We start from the raw sequence: 23,181 nt of genomic DNA, 5'->3' as shown, positions 1-23,181 counted from the left end.
AAGGCTTAATTCATCTTGAATACTGTATTTTAGTCCGTTCAAGTACCTAGCCAACTTCTAATTTTCAGTTTCAGATATTTTAGTCTTCAAGGTAAGTTTGTGAAATTCCTCTGTATAGGTATTGACATCCATATCTTTTTGTTTCAGGTTATATAGCTTCTTGTGGAGGGAAACTTCATAATCTTCTGGTACAAATTGCTTCTTTATCTCAGCCAACATCCTCTTCCACGTGGTGATAGGTGCCTTGTTGTTCTCAGCCCTCTCATTCTGCAGGAAGTTCCACCAACTCAATGCTGGACCCTTCATCTTTGATTTGGCTATCTTCACCTTTGAACTCTCAGGTGCATCATCACACTCAAAGTAGTTTTCAAGGGCTTCCACCCAATCCATGCATTCTTCTACATTCATCTTTCCCATGAACATTGGGACATCTGGTTTACTATCCTTTCTTCCTACTCTTTCAAGGCCTCCAAGAAATGTCTTTGGTCTGCTGTTTTGTTCAACCTCTCCAACCGAGATATAGGTATCTATTCTTCTTCTTCCTTATACTCCTCTTCTTCCCTACTTCCTTCTTGTCTCTGCTGGAGTCTCTCCAACTCCATCTCCATCTTCTTGCTCTTTGCAAGGTGCTCCTTGAACATTTGGCTAACTCCTTATTGGTAACATTTTGAGGGAATTCATTCCCATCATTGCCTTCATTTTCTGACATCTTCCACCACCTGGGATCTTAGTAGTGCTCTGATACCACTTGATGCAGAGTGCACACAACAGGAAGTGCCAAATAGGCTCACAGTCTTTCAGACCCAATAGGTGACTATTCCAACCTAGTCTACCTTACCCACTCTTGGAAAGGAAGTGTAAGACCACCCTCACACAACCTTAAGACCTATCCAAGGCCAAACCCAATCCCTTATGGGCTACTCAACTTTGACACAAAAGTTGCTGCAGAGACCCAATCCCCTAATGAGACTCAATTAGGGAAAATGACTCAAATCTGCTCTCTGATACAAAAAAGCAATAGGGACACCTTCTATGACCCTAACCAACCAAAATCCAACCACTGTTTGACTCTCCAAACCCTACAACGCCAACTTCACTTTTTAGGCCTACTAGGCTACTAGGTCTCACAACTGGAAATCGGGTAACAAAGGGCTGTTTTCCTAAACAACTTGCTTCTGTTTTGACTGATTTGGAACCTCTTCAAGGTGACAATACAACTCCCAAAAGGGCAGAGCCTCAATCCACTCTTGCACCACCAAACCCTACATGGCTCACAGGCCTAATTGGCCAATTTAGGCATGGAACACAAGCATAAAGTTGATGATGGGTTCATAAGACTGGGGCAGTGGTTTGGGAAGGTGTATTCACCTTTCTAAAGAAAGATTCAATGGTTTTTATAACCTTTTGTGCTGCTGTCCCTAACTGTTACCTCCATATACCGATCTGCTGGTTGAATACATGAGGATATTCAACCTAGAATCTGATCATAGACCTTGAAGATGACCTTTCCAGATTTTGAGCATTTGGAAACATAAAATACATGTGGACACCTTGTAAATCCCAAAGGGGTATGAGTTAATGCCTCTAGGAATGCAAGATAATGCCCATTTAGTGCCAAAACCCTTAAAACCCTAGGTTTCTACAACAGTTTTAGAAAAAATTCAATAACTTTCACAATACAACTCCAAATTCTCTCAAATCAGACCCAAATGAAAGGTATCTCACATGTCTATGCAACCATGGACCTTTTTTTTAATTTTATAATCCGTAAAAATCTGTACAATCACGTTTTTGCTCAGAAAACTGGTTTTTATTCAAAAATTTCAAGTGTCTTCTCCATACAAATTGCTCCAACTTCATCCAACCCCTTGGGCATCAATGTGAGGGCCTAAATAGGTGTCCTACATCATTTTAAACTGAATTGAGGGGATTGGGGCAGTTAGAACCATCATTTAACAACTTTTCAAACAAGTTGTCAAAGTTGCTAAATGTTGTCATAGCACTTTTTGCAATTTTTTTGCATTTTTTGCATTTTATGACTCCTAAATGATTTCAAACTTCTAAATGGTTCCAACATGTCTAAAATGACTACTAAACATTAGAAATATACCTCCTAATGCCAAAATTCATTAATATGAGAAAATGCCTTATTGGACCTAGAAGGATCCTAGTGGACTAAGGCTAACTCCAGGTTTATAGAATGACCGTAGAGTTCCTTGACCACACAAAAAGGATCAATTACACCTATGGATGATTGACATTCATCCTTATTACATCATGCAAACTGAAAACAAAAAACTTGAAAGGAAAAATCATGTTCATGTCTAGGTGCCTTGCACCATTATCGCTAGCGGTTAATGAAGGTAGAATGTCTACCGAGTGAAGTTTAGTATTTACCGAGTTGCAATCGAGTAATAACATAATGCATTGAATGAATAAAAGTATTATTTAATGAAGGAAGCTGATGAGCTGGCTATGATTAAATGATTGGTATGCCGTGAATGAAGTTTGTTGAAGAATCTATGGCAAAGGAAAATTGGCAGGAATATCTACAACTCAGATTGAACCACAATACCCTAGCACAAGTTCCAAGAAATGTATGCAAGTTCCTAGGTGGGGTAAAATGTTTTCAGATCGAAGGATACATTGAACCTGGTCAAGTTTGAAGATCTAATGGCTATGATTGATCATGGGAAATGTGATCAAGGAGATTAAGCGGTTAGCTATTGTTTATAAATAAGGAACTGTTGATAAACAATGCATGTGGGCAAGTGTATGCACGGGGATGCTACATAGTGATTACCGAGTACAGAAGCTTGGAGACCTATTTTGAATAATAGAGTATAGAGCCCAACAGATGGACAAGATTAGTTCTATGTCTATATTGTATTGAGCAAATAAGAATCTGCTTTAGCATTTTAGATGTGAAGTTGCAGATAGATTTTTATTATTGTTATTTTGTAAAGTGACAGAAAATCTCTTAACCGAGTGGACTTAACAGTCTTATTTGTAAAACCCTCTAGCAAGGTGACATTCTGATTGAGTGTTTGAAATCCTTTAACAAGGTCACTTCCAACAAGGTGAAGATCCTAATAGATCTATGGGAAATCCCTTAACCGGGTCACATCTAGCAATGTGTTTGTAATCTTTAACAGGATTTGCTTTTAAAGAGCATACTCTAGAAGAGTATATTTCTTAGTGGGTCCAAAATCCCACAGTGGTTTTTCCCTATTTGGGTTTCCACATTAAATCTGGTGTTATGAGTGTTATGATGTTTATATGCTTTTGAGTTTGCATGTTTAGCAGTTTTGGTTATATTACTGATGTATAGGTTACCGAGGTTGAATCTGATGTTTTTATGGAAGATTAAGTTTGTATGATTCACCCCCCCCCCCCCTCTCATCTTATTAGTTTGGCATTTGTACTTAACATTAAGTATCAGAACCATCACTATCATCAATCTGGATCACAAGATATGACTATGAAATGCACTAGAGTGATGCATACGAATGCATCTTAATTCTGATCAGGAGGGGCAATCACCCCTAACTTCCCTCTAAGATACTCAAAAGTATCCTTAGGAAAAGGCTTCATTTAGATGTCTACAATCTATTCCTTCGTAGACACATACTCCAATCTAACTTCCTCCTCATTTACCTTTTCTCTTAGAAAGTGAAACTTGATGGATATATGTTTAGTATTTGAATGCAACACCAGATTCTTAGAAATGTTAATTGCACTTGAATTGTCATAGTAGATAGAAATAGGATCACCATACACTACTCTGATATCCTTCAACATCTGCTTCATTTATACCACTTGAGTACAATTGTTTGTTGCAATAATGTACTTGTCCTTTGTAGTAGATAAAGAAATAGAATTTTGTTTTTTGCTCAACCATGAAACCAATCTTTTTACCAAGAAAAATGCACCACCACTAGTACTTTTCCTATCATCCACATCTCATATCCAATCAACATCAGTAAAAGCACTCATAGTAAAATTATCATCTTTAGTATACCATAGACCAAAATGAACTTTTCCTTTCAAATATCTGAAAATTCTTTTGGCAACTACAACATAAGATTCCTTAGGATCAGCTTGAAATCTAGCAACAAGACAAATTGCATTCATGATATCAGGTCTGGTCTGATTCAAATACAGAAATCCACCAATCATAGATTTGTATCTAGTCTGATTTGCCTTAGGGGAATCACCATCTTTAGTGAACTTACATTCGGTCACCATAGGAGTACCAAATGGCTTTGAATCTTCCAATCCAAACTTTATTCAACAACTCTTTTACATACTTGGACTGAGATATAAATATTCTTTTTTTTTAATGTGTGATTTGCAAACCCAAAAATAATTTCATCTCACTGATCATAGACATTTCAAATCATTCTAGATTTCATTAGCAAACTTTTTGCACAAACTATCATTCCATCCAAAGATAATATCATCAAAAAAAACTTCAACAATCAGAATGTTATCATGATCAATCTTGAAGTAAATATTACTATCGACAGTACCTTTGTTAAATCCTAGCTTCAACAGATACTTATCCAGTTTGGCATACCATGCTCTTGGGGCTTGCTTCAATCCATACAAGGCTTTCTTAAGTCAAAAAACCATATCTCCTTGATCAGACAATTGAAATCCATCTGGTTTCTCAATGTACACCTCTTCTTTCAGTTCACCATTTGGGAATGCTGAATTGAAATCCATCTGATAGACTTTGAAATCCTTGTAAGAAACAAAAGAAATAAAAAATATTACAACTTCAATTCTTGCCACAGAGGAAAAGGTTTCTTCAAAATCAATTCCTTCCATTTATGAATATCCTTTACAAACAAGTCTCTCTTTTTTTCTAACAACTTCATCTTTCTCATTCAATTTGTTTCGGAAGACCCATTTGGTTCCAATTACATTTTTGTCCTTAAGTTTGGGAACAAGATCCCATGTATTATTCTTTTCAATCTGCATCAATTCTTCTTTCATTGCTTTTACCCAATGTTCATCTTTACATGCTTCATTTACATTCTTAGGTTTAATATTTGAAACCAAACAATACTCAACTTGATCTTCACCAATTCTTTTTCTTATTTGAACACCTTTATTTATATCTCCTATGATCTGATTTTCAGAATGATTCAACCTTACATACCTGGGAGTCTTAGGATTTTCTTGAATTTTAGACTCTTGTGGTCTTTCTTTAGCACTTGCACTAGTTCCTTCTCCTTGAGGCACTGGATTCACCAGAATGATCTGGACTTTATTCTAGGTTTAAGGTTGCTTCAACCAAAAACATTTTCTTTTTCTATTTTTTTTCTGTTTGCAGTTTCAGTTTTCCTTTCTGTGTGTCCCAGTTTTGGTACACCGGTTTCCTTTGGAGTTGGATTCTTCTTGAAGACTTGATCACCCTACTTTCTTTCTAACTAAATCTCATTTGGATCACTTTCTGGCAAGATATCCCTACCAGTTTCCTTGATAGTTTCTTGTTACCGGTTTCCTTTGTTACCAGTTGCCTGAGACCTATTTTGATGATCTACCGAAACCTATTCTAATATTTGTGGAGCCTTGGACATTGATCTCGATGTTGCTTGGTGTGTGGATGACCTTGTGCGTTTCATCCTTTGGATTTTCCCAAGGCCAACCTCATTCATTTATGCATGTTAGGATTTTGATATTTTTGGGCTGACTTGATCCTTTGGATCGATATATATTTATAATCATGCTTTAGAATGGAATCAATCAAATCAGAGAATAAAGAAGTATCAAATAGACAAACTATGCGTAGAAGATAGATCTTTCGATTCAAGGTCCCAGTGTGACCTATTCTACCAGGCATGTGTGTCAGTATGTTGTAACGTAGTTGTTACTGGTTGGATGTAATTATCTATCATGCAATAAAATTATCTATTATGCGTTGCCTCCATCATATCTGTGTGTTTTTGTTGTGTTAATGCTTGTTGACCGGTTTGGACTGATCTCATCAAGGTTCCTCCTCACTGGTGACTGCTTCAAGTGGTATCAGAGCAAAGTTCATTCCGGAGGTTGTGTGTCTTGAATCTTGTTGTAGGGTGGCGGATTGTGGATCTAACCTGCAATTGCAGATGACTAGCATGGATCAATGGCATGAAGAGGAACTAGGAATGGTGGAGCATGTGGAAATGCAGACCCTACTATAATGGAGATGTTATGAGGAATAGCAGCCCAGTTAGAAGCTATGGAGACAGCCTAGAGAAGAGGCCAACATGTTGAGGATGTGAGCAAAGATGAGGGAGAAGAAGCCCTAGTAGAACAAGTAAACCTACCGATAGTTGATCCGAAGGAGGAAAGGTTTTTAAGGGTTTTGAGTAGGGCGGACACTAAACCTCATTTTACCCCACCGAAACATGATGGGAAGTTAGATTCAGATGAATTGATAGACTAGATCTCAGAGATGGAGAAGTATTTTGACTTTGAAAACACTGTAGAAGAGAGGAAGGTGAAGTATGCCTATACCCGGTTGAAGGGTCACACATCTCTTTGGTGGGAGCACTTGCAAGTTGATAGGCAAAGAAGAGGTAAGGAAAAGATTAAGACATGGGATAGGACAATTGCTAAATTAAAATCAAAGTTTGTCCCAACAAATTATCAAGTAGATCTGTTCTGGAAGTTGCAAAATTTGAGACAGAAGGAATCTAGTGTGAAGGAGTACACTGAAGCATTTTACAAATTGAACATCAAATCTGGACATGTTGATGATGAGATTGAACAAATTGCAAGATATTTGAATGGGTTGTAGATTTCTATACAAGATGGACTTAATATGATCAAGTTAGAGAGTGTTGAAGAGGCTTATCAGTATGCAATAAAGGCTAAACAAAAGTTGAATAAGAGGCATGAGAAGAGACAGAGAGGTAGAGGTGGAAGGTTTACTGGAGGAAGATTTCAAGGAGGAAGAGGATACATTGGAGGAAGAGGAACCAGTATAGATCAGAACAAGGAAAAGGAAGTGAGCAAAGAAGGTAATTCATACCGAAAGGATGATAGAAATTTCTATCGGAGGAGAGAACCAGATGGTTACCAAAATTAAAACTTTGGAAGACAAGACAAAAGGACATTCAGAGGAACTGTTTTTAAATGTGGAGGAGAAGGACACTGTGCATTTGAATGCAAGAAGTTAGAGACTACCAGAAGAGCTGTAGTGGTAGAAGAGAACCCCACCGGATTAGACAATAAACCAGAAGATGGAGAATTGTTGATGATGAGGAGAGCTCTATGTCATACCGAAGAAGATAAAGAACCCTTGCAGATGAAGAACCTGATCAAGACCAGATGTAAGGTATCTGGTAAGTGTTGTAAAGTTGTTATTGATAGTGGTAGTTTAGATAATATTATTTCAGAAGAGATGGTGATTAATTTTAAATTGGAGAGATTGAAACACCCTAAGCCTTACTAGATAGCATGGATTCAGGATGAACATAAATTGTTAGTAAGTGAATAGTGTTTAATAAAATTGAAAATTGGAAATTATCATGATAAAGTTTTGTGTGATATTATGCCTATGGATATTTGTCATCTTTTGTTGGGAAGACCTTGGTAGTTTGATAAACAGGCAATACATGATGGGAGGAATAATACATACACTATTGTGGCCAATGGGATGAAGCAAACCTTATTTCCTTTGGAGGAACCTTTGAAGAGTGAATTCTATACAAATACCAAAATCTGTCTTGTAGATGGAAGGAAGTTTATGGATGGACTGAGACATGAGAATGTGTGTTTTGCCTTAATTCCTAAGAAGACTGAGAGACCATAACTGGAAGGAGAACACCAAATGGAGATAAGAGATTTGATGATAGAATATGGGAATATCATTTCAGATAATGTACTTGATGGATTGCCACCTGTTAGAAGTATTAGTCATTGCATGGACTTAGTTCCTAGAGCTAGTTTTCCTAACAAAGCTGCACACTGGTTAACATCGACAGAGAATGAAGAATTGAATAGACAAGTGTAGAAGCTATTGAAGAAAGGTTTGATTAGGGAAAGTCTGAGCCCTTGTGTAGTACCAACAGTAATAGCACCTAAGAAGAATGGAGAATGGAGGATGTGTACCGATTCAAGAGCAATAAACAAGATCATTGTGAAATACTGGTTTCCCTTGCCTAGGATGGATGACATAATGGACTGTTTGAGTGGAGAAAAATACTTTACAAAGATAGATTTGAAGAGTGGATATCATCAGATTAGGATTAGAGAAGGTGATGAATGAAAGACAACATTTAAGACAAATGAAGGATTATATGAACGGTTGGTGATGCCTTTTGGACTGACTAATGTACCGAGTACTTTCATGAGGCAGATGAATGAGGTTTTGAAGAAATTCTTGGGTAAGTTTGTTATTGTGTACTTGGATGACATTTTGATTTTCAGTAAAACAAAAGAGGAAATTTTTTTGCAGTTAAGACAAGTTTTGCAGAGGTTGAGAGAAGAAAAGTTACTGATCAATATCAAGACATGAACTTTCATGAAGGATGAGCTAGTTTATTTAGGATTTGTGATACCAGAGGATGGTTTGAAGATGGACCCTGAGAAATTGAAAGCCATTATTGAGTGGCCTACACCAGAAAGCATTGGAGAGGTAAGATCATTTCATGGATAGGCTATTTTTTACCGGAAGTTTATCAGAAATTCTAGTTTAGTTTGTAATCCTATGACTAAGACCATGAGGGGAGATAGGAAGGAATTCAAGTGGACCACCAGAGCAAACAAAATTTCTAAGTTGTTGAAACAGAAAGTGACTGAGTAGCCTGTGTTGGCTTTACCGGATTTCAATAAGGTATTTCAAGTGGATTGTGATGCAAGTGGAACAACAATAGGAGCAGTTTTGAGTCAAGAAGGGATAGCAATAGCATATTTCAGTGAGAAATTGAATGATGCCCAAAGGAGATATTCAGTATATGATTAGGAAATTTATGCCATAATTCAAGGCTTGAATAAATGGAGTCATTACTTGCTTCCTAAGGAGTTTGTGTTGTATCCAGATCATCAAGCTTTGCAATATTTGAGCAGTCAGAGTAAGTTGAATCAAAGACATATGAGATGGGTCAAGTTCTTGCAGAGTTACACCTTTGTGTTGAAACATAGAAGTGGGAAATCTAACAAAGTTGTTGATGCATTGAGTAGGAGAAAAAATTTGCTGACAAAGATGAGAGTGACAGTATTAGGTTTTGAGGATTTGAAGACCTTGTATGATGAAGACCCAGATTTTGCAGAACCTTGGAAAGCATGCAGAGAACCGGTTATGGTTGATAGCAACAAATGGTTAGATTACTTCATTCAGGATGGGATGTTATTTAAGGGAGTTCAGTTGTGCATACTTAAAAGTTCCATGAGAGAGAACCTAATAAAAGAGAAGCATAGTGGAGGTTTAGCTGGACACTTTGGCATTGATAAAACAATTGCTTTGGTGAGTGAGCAATACTTTTGGCCCAATATTGATAAGGATGTTAAGAGATATGTGCAAAGTTGTAGAGTTTGTCAAGTTGCAAAAGGTAGTAGTCAGAATATGGGATTGTATAAACCTTTGATAGTACTGGTAAGACCTTGGGAGGATATAAGTATAGATTTTGTACTTGGCTTACCTAAGACACCGAGAGGGAATGATTCTATATTTGTGGTAGTGGATAGATTTTCAAAAATGGCTCATTTCATACCTTGCAAGAAGACATCAGATGCATTGCATGTAGCATATCTATTTTTCAAGGAAGTGGTAAGATTGCATGGATTACCTAACAACATAGTTTCGGACAAAGGCACTAAGTTTGTTGGCTATTTTTGTAGAACACTTTGGAAGAAGATGAAGACAAATTTGAAGTTCAGTTCTACTTTTCATCCATGGACTGATGGACAAATAGAACTAGTTAACTAGAGTTTAGGAAAGTTGTTGAGATGTTTAGTAGGAGATAAAACCGGAAGTTGGGATTTGATCCTTGCACAAGTAGAGTTTTCCTATAACAATTCAGTGAATAGAAGTGCCAGAAAAACACCTTTTGAGATTGTTACTGGAGTGCATCCTAAATGAATAGCGGAATTGAGAGACATTAGCAGTGAAGACTAGAAGAGTTCAGAAGCAAAATAATTTGCAGGTCACATGGCAAGATTGCACATGTAGGTTAAACAACATTTGGAAGACATGAATAGAAAATACAAGGAGAAGGTAGATGAGAAGAGGAGACATAAGGAATTTAAAGTTGGTAATGAATTAATGGTGTATTTGTGAAAAGAGAGATTCCTAGTTGGAACTTATAATAAGTTGCAGATGAAGAAGTTTGGACCCTGTAAGATCTTGAGAAAGTTCAGTTTTGGAAATGCATATGAGGTGGAGCTACCAAATAGTCTAAGTATTTCACCTATATTCAACATTGCATATCTTCATGAGTACCATGAACCAGAATTTAGTGAGGACAATATTGTAGACTTGGAGAAATAATTTCCCCAGAAGGAACCAGATCATATTGAAGAGATTTTGGACAATAGGATTGGGCGTAGTACCTGTAGCAGTCAGTACAAAAAATATCTTGTGAAGTGGAAGAACAGACCAATGGAAGATTCATCTTGGATTTCTCAGGCAGAGGTAGACCGCCTTGGTTTTCCTCTAACCCTAGCAAAGTGAGAGGCTCACTTTCTTATTAACCCCAAATGTCTGATGCAGGAGCATCTTTGGTTCACATCAATCTTGCATCAACCAAAAACATTTTCTTTTTCTGTATGTTTTCTGTTTGTAGTTTTAGTTTTCCTTTCTGTGTCCCAGTTTTGTCACACCGGTTTCCTGTGGAGTTGGATTCTTCTTTAAGACTTCATTACCCTTCTTGCTTTCTAACTGTATCTCATTTGGATCACTTCCCGGCAAGATATCACTACCGGTTTCCTTGATAGTTTCTTGTTACTGGTTTCCTTTGTTATCGGTTGCCTGAGACCTATTCTGATGATCTACCGAAACCTATTTCGATGCTTGTGGAGCCTTGGACGTTGATCTCAATGTTCCTTTGCGTGTGGCCGACCTTTTGCGTTTCATCCTTTAGATTTTACGAAGGCCGACCTCATTCATTTCTGCACGTTAGGATTTTGATACTTTTGGGCCGACCTGATCCTTTGGATTGATATATATATATATATATATATATATATATATATATATATATATATATATATATATATATATATATATATATATATATATATATATATATATTTGTAATCATGCTTTAGAATGGAATCAATCAAATCAGAGAATAAAGAAGTATCAGATAGATAGACTGTGCCTAGAAGATAGATCTTTCGATTCAAGGTCCTAGTGTGACCTATTCTACCAGGCATGTGTATTGGTATGTTGTAACCCGATTGTTATCAATTGGATGTAATTATCTATCATGCAATAAAATTATTTGTTATGCATTGCCTCCATCATATCTATATGTTTCCATTGTGTTAACTCTTGCTGACCGATTTGGACTGATCTCCTCTAGGTCCCTCTTCACCAGTGACTAGTTTAGGAGCAATGCAAATCAAATTACCGCACTGGAAACAAAAAAACTAGCCTCAACATTGATACTCAAATCTTGATCAAAACATCATATGGACCTCTATCACTTACATTGAATCAACTAGAGATACCATACAACAAACTCGTTAATCTGCAACATCTCATCTGCAACACACTGACCACACCAACTCACTTAATCTGACTGCAACACTGAGACACACAGAGGAATATGTTGACATCAATGACAACACATTTTCAAGCACATATTTGAAGCATCCAACAAGATATACCTCAAATCTACAATGATTGATAATTATGCTTTACTTTAGTGTAATCATATATGTTGCATGAAATGACATGAACATGACAAATCCCTAATCACACACACATGCTTGCATATGAATGTTGTAATTTGCTCCACAATGATCGAATGAAGAATATGCAGCCTTGGAGACCTTTGGAAATGCTTGGTGATGAACACTTCAATGCTTGAATTTTTCTTGCTTGAATGTGAAGACTTAGATTGAAATGAATTGATTAATGTCTTTATATATGAGGATCTAGGTCAATTTATAGATTAGGCTGACCTCCAACAGTCATATTGAGCCACCAATTTATTTTCCTACTAGAGAAGTAAGTCTCACCCCCTCCTTGAAAATTGGGTGTCAGAGAGGGGAAATAGGGCATTGGGTGCTCTAGTCCAGGACTAGGGCACTAGCCCCCTGGTTTTCCTCAAGTAGGGACCAAATTTTGGGCCAAGAGAGGAGGACACCTCTCAGGGAAATCACTTGGTAGGTATTTGAGGCATACAAGTTGGATTTAAGGCATTGCACAGACCCAGATAGGAGGTGAGAGAGAGATGAGCTAAAGTAGGGGCACAAGCATGAGGTGTAAATTGGCCCAATGATAATTTATGACACTACAAGAATATAGGGGTTGGATGAGAAAATATAGGTAGCATTTTGGGACATTTGTGAATTACTTTTAAAACCATCCAAATGTTCAAGAGCATTTCCAACACATTGCAAAGATCTGGGAGTCAAATGCACAAAATACCAAGTGGAAGATGTTGGATAAAGCCAATGAATTCAAGACATACATCAACAAGCACTCCTCTTGGGTGCCCAAAGTAGGTTGACTTAACTTATTAGCATTTACATTTTTCTTTTAGTAAGCCCCATATTCTCTCCCATGTGGGGAATAAGAATAGATGCCTAGGCTAGGAAAATTCAGTCCTATCATTTGTTAGTTGAGTGTTGCAACTCACATTAGAGTTCTTCCTAGCACATAACATCGCCGTAACTCATGTAACTAATTTTTCTAACTGAGAAGAAAACTTTATACTTTATTTTCAAGCAATAAAATATAGTTTCAAACTCATTTTTCTATAATAACACCTTTATTATAAATGAAAGACCAAATTTTCCTTCTGTATGTATTCTTCTACTATATGAACTAATCAAATGATACATGAATTGTCTTGTGTTCATCTTGAAAATTTTTAAAGTATGTATCAACTAAAACACCTATAAGCATGAAAAACACACTTAATATGCAAGTTGTAAATTGTCTAATGCATATATAAAGTTGTTTAGTTATGGAAATTTCTTCTTTTCCTTCTAAATAGTGAAATATAGGGGTTCTTTCTACAAAATATTGATGCATTGGATATTAAAACTAAAATTTGTGCAAAATAGAGGTCTTTTTTGAAACATTGTGCATGATAAAGAACAAGCATAAGTCATTTCATATTTGGTGTATCACCACTACAATCTTATAACTTCATTTTTAGGTCATTTCTCACCCTTTTTCTCATCAAAGAAGCAACTTAGAGTTAAGATTTAGGTGATAGAAAGGGGAACCAGCCCTCTCTTGAGGTTCATTTCTATCATAGGTCATCCACAATTGGAAATGACCCATGTTACACTAGAATGTTGATTTGATAGTTGAGCAAGGGTGCAAACCTTAGTGATAACAAAAATAAAGTCGTTTGTTTTACATAATCGATCCACAACCAACTTAGAATTATTCCATTGTTGAGTATGAGTAAAAACCAACACAAAATCCATGGATATGTCAATTGATAGTCCCTCAAGACTTGTTAAGGGTTTGTGCAAGACTATGTTGTATTATGCTCCTTTAGAAACTTGAAATAATCTATATTTAGAAACAACCTTATACACATATTTCTTTAGTAGAGGCCATAAGAAATTTCTCACATTCTAAGTTGTAATTTTTATCCCTTCCAAAGTGTTCCCCTAATCCATTTAAATGCACTTCTTTAGTTACCTTTTCCCTCTTAGATCCTATGAGTATAAAAGTTGGAATCCTCTAAAAAAAATCCATTTTCAATAAGGAGTCTTAATAGTATTAAAAATAAGCCTTCTCATTTCTTCATGTAATTTTAAAAATAATTGGTATATCAGTTGATTAGAAAGCTTTGATCCTAGCATGAATTAAATATGATGTATAATACCTCTTAACAAATACAAAATAGTTAGAAACTCTGATGGAGTAATATCAAAATATTCTTGTAACAACCTTTACACCTCTAATGGAGGTTGGATCCTTCTAGGATCTCTTGCTTATCTCAGGAATAGTAAATAGAAAACTAATCCCTTATTCTCTTTGCAATTTTTTTGTAGCTAATTAATACAAGTGATGAGTTGAAATTTTATATGCCTCTTCTATCTTCCATTTTTTCAAGAGGGTTTTCCTTTCTTCATGATCAACCTCATTAGTATTATCTCTACTAGGGTGGATAATTTGATATCATATTTGCCAAAACCCAACCAAAAAATGGCATGCCTTATTAATAGGACATCATAGAGCATTTCACCTATGTAAGAACCAATTTTTAATGCAACAAGACAAGAGTTTTTCACAAGTACACTTTGATCATTTTTTAGGTCAATAAATCCTATAGGGATTGGATTTAGGAATGTAAGCAAGATATATTTTTCAACTATTTATATAGTCACTTAATTATTTTTACATCCACCATCTATGATCACATTAGACACCTTGTTCTTACACTTATATTTCATTCAAAAGATACTATTACTCTCCTAATCAGCTTTATAGGTTTATTTGTCTTGAGATATTAAGGTTATTTTCAACATAAAGTTCTACCTAAACTTAGTTTCAGTTACTTCAATCCAAGTTTTTTCTTCTTCTTCTTTTTGGTCAACCATTACCCTTTTGGGGTTTGAGGGAAATAAACAAATTTATGAGACTTATTATAAATGAAATCTTTCAAGGGCTTCAATTCTCCAAAAGGTGATTATTCTCGTCCTCCACCCTTGAACCTTCCCCTTCCTCAAATGTTTGATTTCAAATACCCCTTTGGTTCTTCATCTTTTATATGTTTAGAAGAACTTCCACTTCCTCTATTTTTCTTATTAACACCTTGATTACTTTCCAAATTAATTTTTGAGTTTAATTTATTCTTTACCCTTATAGTATAATCATAAGTTTCATAGATTGTAAGTAATTTCACCAATATGATGTCATCTTAAATTGGAATTTATTCCATTGTCACATAATAGGTTGCCAATTTCACTTTACTCTCCTCTATATCCATCCAAATCGGAAGCCTCGTCAATTGTTTAGTATAAGCCTACACTAGCTAATCCTTTTGTTTTAAATTTTAAAATTATTTAAATATTTTTGGTGGTGATCTAAGGGAAAGAATTGATCTCTTAGATAATTCAATAGATTAATCCCAATTCTATTTTTTCTTTCCATGTCTTCTTCATGAACTCTAAACATTTTCCCATCATAGGGTTACACACAACTTCAACTTGAAGGAAACAATTTTACTCTTCTTGGATCTTCATTCATGAATTCCATATCAAAGTACTTTTGTAATTCCAAGATCTAGTCTAGGAATATGCTATGGTTGATCTTGTCTTTAAAATATAAAGAAATCTCTTTTATTTTGGAACTTTATTTTCTTAATGCTTCAATAAGCCTCTCCATACAATCTAATGTCCTAGTAACATTTACTAATATTTTTGGTTCCTCTTCAAACTCATCCAATTGCAATCTAACCTCAAGATAATCTAACCTCCTAAATACTTCACCAACATTTCTTTAAGGACTTGCATTCCTCCAACCCTTCTTCCTCAATTCATATTAACTATCCTCTAGATCATTACAGATTGCTTTGATACACTTCTCTAGTTCATACAAACTATCCTCTAGACCATTAAATATTGTTTTGATACACAAATAAAAATAGCTTGTTCCTATAAATTAACTCTCATAAAAGTATAATGATCTCGTTACAAATAAATATTGAAAACTTTAAACTAAAAAAATAATTATATCCATTTACATATAACACATAATAAAAAGTAAAGTTATAGCAGTATATTTTTATTATATATAAAAAATTGTCTCAACCTTTCCCCAACTAAGATTTATTCTCCTCTATAAAATAATTTGTACGCCCCTCCTCATGGCACCCCAAACACTACCCAAAAAACAAAACAAAAAACATGACAAAACCTAAATTGCCTATAAAATATTAAAAATGTTAGAAATTGGATTCTTATTTGATGTCATTAATGTTAGTAATTTATAAAATTCTTCTTTGGAACCATCTCTCATGGATTGATGATGATGACTTCTCACAGGATGATATTGATGATGCTATGTTTTACATAATTATAATCTACACAATTTGAATGATAGTTATGAATTTCCACAAATGCTTCATAGTTGTCAAAACATTTTTGTTTATTAATTACAAAATATGATTTTATGATACTATCTTTATTTCCAAATTTCTTGCTTGATAATTATAGAATTATTAAGTATGACTTCATTTATAAATTTGGATTATTTAAATGTCTATATTCCTCTTTTAATACCTAGAAATTTTATCGAATACTTTTAATAGCCTTTATAGATGATGACGGGGATCACATTTTCCTCCCCATCTAAATTATGTTTAGATTTTCAAGTCAATGAATTATGAAATTGCTTCTAAAATAAATAAATGTTTGTCATTACTCTCTCCTAACAATTTGTAATAATGTGTATCATCTTCATTATTTTTAAATCTTCATAATGGCTATTATATTTGTCAACTATGTGTTACTCTTGTTTAATCAAGTGAAAAAACTACTAGATCTTGATTTGGAATATTTTCATCTATTTTTAATTTTTAAATCTTCTAAATTAAAGAACAATACATATCCAAGAGTGGTAAATGAATATAATTCTACCCTCCCTATAGTTGTGTTTACAAACACAAATATTTTTAAAATTTAATTTTCTCTTCAACCATTATTTGTAACAATATCTCTATGTCAACCACCAAATCTTTTTCACTTAATCCCTTCAAAGTTGTGAAACAATCATACTCGAAGTGAACAACTACATGTTGAAAATACAACAAGAATTGGGGAACAAGATGGTTAGAGGTAAAATGTTGTGTATTGTTTAATATTTTATATTGCATCATTGAAGGTAATATCTTTTTGTGTTTGTAGGTCATCCCATATGTGTAAGTACGGAGGAAGACTACCTAAATGTAGAGGCATGGGATTTGAGTGTGGACTAACAACAAATATTTATATTGGTGTTTGATTGAAATATGCAATTTTATATGGCATAACTATGTCAATGGGAATACATCCTTAGTTGACCATGATCTACCATTGGTTGTCCACATGCACTACTTTTGGTCAACCAAAAAAATAGGAATGTCTACTTTTTAACCTCATCAATATGCATGGCAAGTCACATACTCATGAAAACAAAACAAAAAATTATTCACCTCCTTGCACACAGTTGATTTCTTTCTCCATTGTGGCATGTACAAGTCCATGTCAACGTTAACCTTGCCTTCCACTAGTAGAGTGAAATGAAGAAATTCTTTTTGAAATAGTAAAAAATGAATAAATAGTGGCCTAAACAATACATGATAGAGAAGAAATGAGAAAAAAAATGAAGTGGGTTATTTCCTTAGTTTCCATTTACAACCACATGGAGAAGTGAAACAAAGTAATATTTTATCAAACAATAAACAAAATAAAAGTCATGTAAACCTTGAAACTTAGGGTGCACTACTATTAGGACCTCATCCATAGTTATACACAAACACATTTTATTTGGGATCAAAATTTATTTGCATCATTATCATATTTTTGTATATTAGAAAAAAAATTAATCAAGAAATTATAGACAAAATGAAAATGATAGAAGTTGTATTCACTACATTTTTCAAAATAAGAGTTATTTTTCTTCATATTGATTGGATATGTTAGCATACTTATTCAAATTACAAAAAATATAATAGACATAATTACCATTGACAAAAAAAATCCCACCACATGCCTCCCTATACTAGAATATAAAAATTATTTGTATACAATTATAATAGTCCCAAAACTACAAAAAGAATTTGATTAAAACCATGGCGGAAAAGATGACAAAATTGATGTTGTTTGGTGTCTCGACAAAGTTATCCTATCTATTTTTTCCTTCCTTGTTAGTGAAATTAGAATACTACTTGTCTGAGATGGGGTGAGACCCACAAAATTTATTGTAGTGGAATATTGAGGGATGTGAATGCTTATCATCTCCCTAAATAATGCATATTTTTCAACTAAAGGATTAAATGAATTTCTCGAACAACTTTTCTTATTTGAAGACCTCTTTGCCAAGTCAAGTTATTTTCCACTTCCTTCTTTCTCCCTTTGGATCCTCTTTTGTTCCTTATTCTATTCTTTTTCCCACCTTTATAAAAATAATTGGTGTTCTCTTGCTTGTTATTAGGTCTTTATCTAGCTTGTTTCACCTTCCTCTTCTGACAATTCTTGTTGTCTTTCTAACCTCTATTTTTTTCTCTCTTTCTAACTTTCATCTCTTCAATTTTTTCTTCCTTTGTTCTTGCTCTATCAAAAGATTCATGTAATCATCTTTGTTAGAAATTGATATTGTTGACTTAATTGAATTTCATTCTCCCCTACATTCCTTAGCATTTCATTGACAATGTGAACATGAATTTTTAGGAATTGATTGATCTTTGAGTTAGTTTGGCACCAAAAGACTAATTTGACTTTGCATAGCTACCATATTGAACCTCACTAAAATTTCCCCCTTTGTCTTGAGTCCCTCCCAAGTCTATACCATTATCTTTACCATCCCAACCTCCATAATCAACATTGTAATGTACCACTTCATACAAATTCAATGTTAATGGTGGAGATAGAAAGAATAGTGTACCTTCTTCTTCATGGAAACATAAGTTAATTCATAAATTCAAAGATCCCTCCATTAACCTTGGTGATTGGCTTCACTAACACATTTGGACACATTTTTCGATAAAATATCATTGAAATTTTGGCAGTTTTGTGTCGTAGGTTCAACGAAATGGCGGTGAGTTTTTCATTGCTGAAATTTTATCGGAGCGTTTGATGCAGGATATTTCATCGAACAACCGATGAACATTCTGTCGGAAACCAATTTCATCTCACACAGCACCATGCGGCAATTTTCATCGAAACTTTGACGGAAACCATAGTAGTTTTTTGTCACTCGTACAACATTCCTATCGAAACCATGTTGTATGTGTGGCGAATTTGGACAACATCGATCATTGGAATTACAACAAACTACCACTATGCTCCAATGAGAATGTTGTGCCTCTGATGAAAAAATTTCATCGAAAGCTCAGTAGTCTCGTCAGGGCATTTTGGGGGCGTTCATCAAAATTCTGACAAAAACTTAATATTTAAAAAACAAAAATGTCAGTCAGTCTCTCTCTCTCCCTCTCTTTTCCTCTTTCTCTCAAGTGTCTCTATCCCATTCTATCCACTCTCTCTCTCTCTCTCTCTCTCTCTCTCTCTCTCTCTCTCTCTCTCTCTCTCTCTCTCTCTCTCTCTCTCTCTCTCTCTCTCTCTTTGCCTCTTTCTTTCTCTCAAGTGTCTCTATCCCATTCTATCCATTCTCTCCCTCCCACTCTTTGTCTCTTTGTCCCCTTCTCCTTGTCGGCCTCTATCTCTATCTCTCCCTTTCTTTACAAGGTTTAGAGTTAGGTTTGAGGATTGATGGTTCACTAAAAACTCTCTATATCCATATTATTTGCATTACATATCAGTACAAACTTAAACTTAACTTTGGAAAATTTTACTTGGCTAATAGATGGTTAAGTTACTCTAATTTGGTTAAGGGTTATAGAAGGTTGTCGAAACTTAAATTTAACTTTGGAAAATGTTAGTGTTGTCAAAATGTCAATGCTATGAGGTTTTTATATCAAATAGAGATAAGTATTTTTGAGTATCAAGACGTGATAGAAGATAGGGTGAAAGAAATTCCTCACCTAATCTGTAACCAACATTTATCAACAATTAAGTACATGTTAGCTTATGTGGTAGAAAGTGAAAATTTTAACCAAACAAAATACAAGAATATAAACTTAATTTAGTCAATAATTTAGGTAATTTAGTCAAATTACCTAGCTTGAAATATAGCCACACCGCTCACAGATACCTTGTTCTTGCAATTATGTTGAAGACAAAATAATGAAGTTCTCAATCAATTTGATGATGTCAAGTATTGCTCTTAGTCTGAAAGATTGGAACTTGAAGCATCAAATGCCCCAAAGACAGGAAGAAAGAAAATATGGATAGACTAACAAGTCTATACTATGAAGCATTGAATGCCCCAAAGACACAAACACATCCAATGCTTCATAGTATAGACTCGTTAGTGTACTCATCTTTTCTCTCATCTTTTCCTTTAAGGTTCGATGTTCATGGGAATCTGTAAATCTACGTGTAAGAAGACGATCCAAGCAACTTGTGGTGTTGTTGTTCATGTTGGCTCTGTTGGACCTTGCAATTGAGATTCAATACACATTATTCAATAAAATTAACAGTGCAGCATAATGAAATATTGAAAAGTGCGTTAACTTATTGAGCTTCTCTTTGTTTCAAGAATAGTTTAAAATTCTCTACTTAATAGGGCCAACCATGTAATTTCTTAATTGCAAAATAATTAGTTCAATGATTGCAAGTTTTGTGTAGAAGATGCTCTAAAATCTTGAAATGCAAAATTTCTGACTATTTTATGGGAAGCCTTAGATATGAGGGGATATGTTTTTTGTCTTATTTAAGTCCTTAGCTTGACTTATCTATAAATTATCAAAAATGGGCTTATCATCCCATTTTAATTATTGCAAAAGATTGAAAAAGCCATTTGTAAATGGGTTCACGTGGAACTATGATGTTTAAGTTTGAAATCAATCCCTAGGTTTGGAGGGAACTTTTGAAGGCTTCTCCAACCCTACATTTGACCTGAATACAAAAGAATCAAAGTTTGGACCCATAGTTAACTTCAGTTATAGAGAATAGATTGTAGTTCTTTCCAAAGAAGCCCTATTTTTCTTTCAGTTTAATCATGGCCATCAAAGATGAGGAATTTCAATCCTAACAACAAATTTTGGATGGTAATAGTGGCTAAAAGATGCAACAACAACAGTTGAATGAAGGGACAACAATTACTCTTAAATGAAAGGACAACAGTTACTCTTAAATGATACCATCTAGTAAGAACCTAGTGGATGCAAGGAATATATGATTAATGAAATTCAAGAAATAGGCATCATTATTCTTCTAGCAATATCACATGTTATAGATGCAACAATGTTGGACATAAATTATAGTATTGCAAGAGTAATCTTGTGAGATCATTCATGTATAATATAATAGTAGGAACATTGGATAAGCAAAAGAAAGAACCTAGGAAGTTTTTGAGAAGATAACAAGGGCAAGAAGATAAAGAATATTCTAAGCTTGTGCTTCTTGCATAAGGGACATCTCTTAATACATAAATATAATCCAATGGGTTCAGGGAGAAAATCAAGATAACATCTCTTAGTCTCTTAAGGAAAGGCAAAAGGTAAGTTGTAGGTATTTTTTTGCAAAGTTTGGTCTTCATACTCATATTTTGAAGGAATTGGTTGTTTATCTATTCATAATGAGGGCTCATAAGATACAAAGTTGATATTGTTTATGGTATTTGTGGAAGGTGTTGAACATCACTGTCTTTTCTTTCACATGAATTTATGTGAATTCGAGATGAGTATGATATTTCTAATTGTTCAAGTATGTATAAAATTGAGTTAAGGTTGGTGGGAGGCCTGAGAGGAATTATAAAAGGCCTTTCCCATGTGAGAATGGGTTCTTGTTGGATATAGCTTACAAAAACCAATAAAAAACTAACATTTCCCTGCACTTTCTATGTTATTTTCCACGTTGCAGTCTGAAACTCTATTGATTTTGTATTGAAAATTCATTGTTTTAAATCTCAAATTATTTTGCAATGATAGAGGAATGAATTTACTCTAATTTGTCTTTTGTTTCATTTATTTTCATTGAGTTTTATAGCAGATCCATCCATTTTAGTGAATCAGAGTCAAACCCCTCATAAGGGTAAACAATAATTAAAATAAAAAAAAATTATGAACTTGTACCTAATTGAATGGTCTCGCCAATGCTTGTAAATTTGTATTATATAGTGTTATCTCTTAAAAACATGGTTGCATGGTTACAAGAAGGTCTTTGCACATGTAAAGAAAATGCAAAGTGGCTGCCATATTGTTTCATACTGTGAACAACAAATTGGGTTGAAGTTTTGGGTGTGTTGAAGTGTGTAAGGAGATATTTAATGGTGATGAATGGGTATGAGGGTGTATGGTGAATGTGAGTGTAGGTTGAAAAGGTTGGGAATCAAGAAAAACAATCCCAAGAGTCAAATACATGATTGTCCTAATTTTGACATTGTCAAGAATCTCTCTTTGTTTGATTGGATTGGGTGAGTATGATTGAGAGTGGGTATGTGGGATCAAGTGCAGGATTAGAAGAGTGTGAGTGGGTTCCTTGTTTTTTCTGTAAGGTCACCAAAGGTTGGGAAACAACATTTTCCAATTAAATTCCTTTGACTATCCTAAAGACTGTGATTGTGAGAGTCATAACAAAACAACGAGTTAGCCACTTCTAGATTGTTAGGAAGTGTGATTGGGATGGTTGGAGAGTGGAGAGGGATTAGAGAAGACCCTTGAGAGTCTAAAAAATCCTATTTGGAAGCACTAGAGATTGGGAATAATGTCAAATTGTTTTACTGTCCTAATTTGTTCCGTGGCTATCCTAAACCTTGTTTTTGACTGTCCTAAAATCAGTCATCTATACTAATTGTTGTTGAGTTCCTTAGGGTAGATGGGTGGGTGTAGAAAGGTGTTTGGATAGAGAAGAAGAGTCTACAAATGGTTGGGTATGTGTTTGAGGAAGATTTGTTACATGTTATGAGTTACTACAAGAGAAGGAATGAGATCCTAGTTGCACAGTCCTAGTTGAGTAGACAAGATGGTGTTGATGATTGTTTTAGAGTTGAGGAGCATGGTTAAGAGTTCAATAAGGTTGGTTATGAGTGGAAGAATGTATTTGAGTTATTGGACAAGGGATTGAGAAAGCTTGAGTGAGTTTGGGCTATTGAAGTCTAGTGAGTAGGTTGAGGAGTCAAAGATGAAGTTTCACCTATTGAGTTGGTGAGAAAAGAAACTAGCTAGGGATAGCAACAAATCTCAAAAGGACTTCAACCAACGCAAATGTCACAAATAATCTCTACACAGT

The sequence above is a fragment of the Cryptomeria japonica genome, chromosome 7 (assembly GCF_030272615.1).
Source record: "Cryptomeria japonica chromosome 7, Sugi_1.0, whole genome shotgun sequence".
NCBI lineage: Eukaryota > Viridiplantae > Streptophyta > Pinopsida > Cupressales > Cupressaceae > Cryptomeria > Cryptomeria japonica.
The sequence above is the reverse complement of the archived record's forward strand: the minus strand, read 5'-3'. Positions refer to the sequence as shown.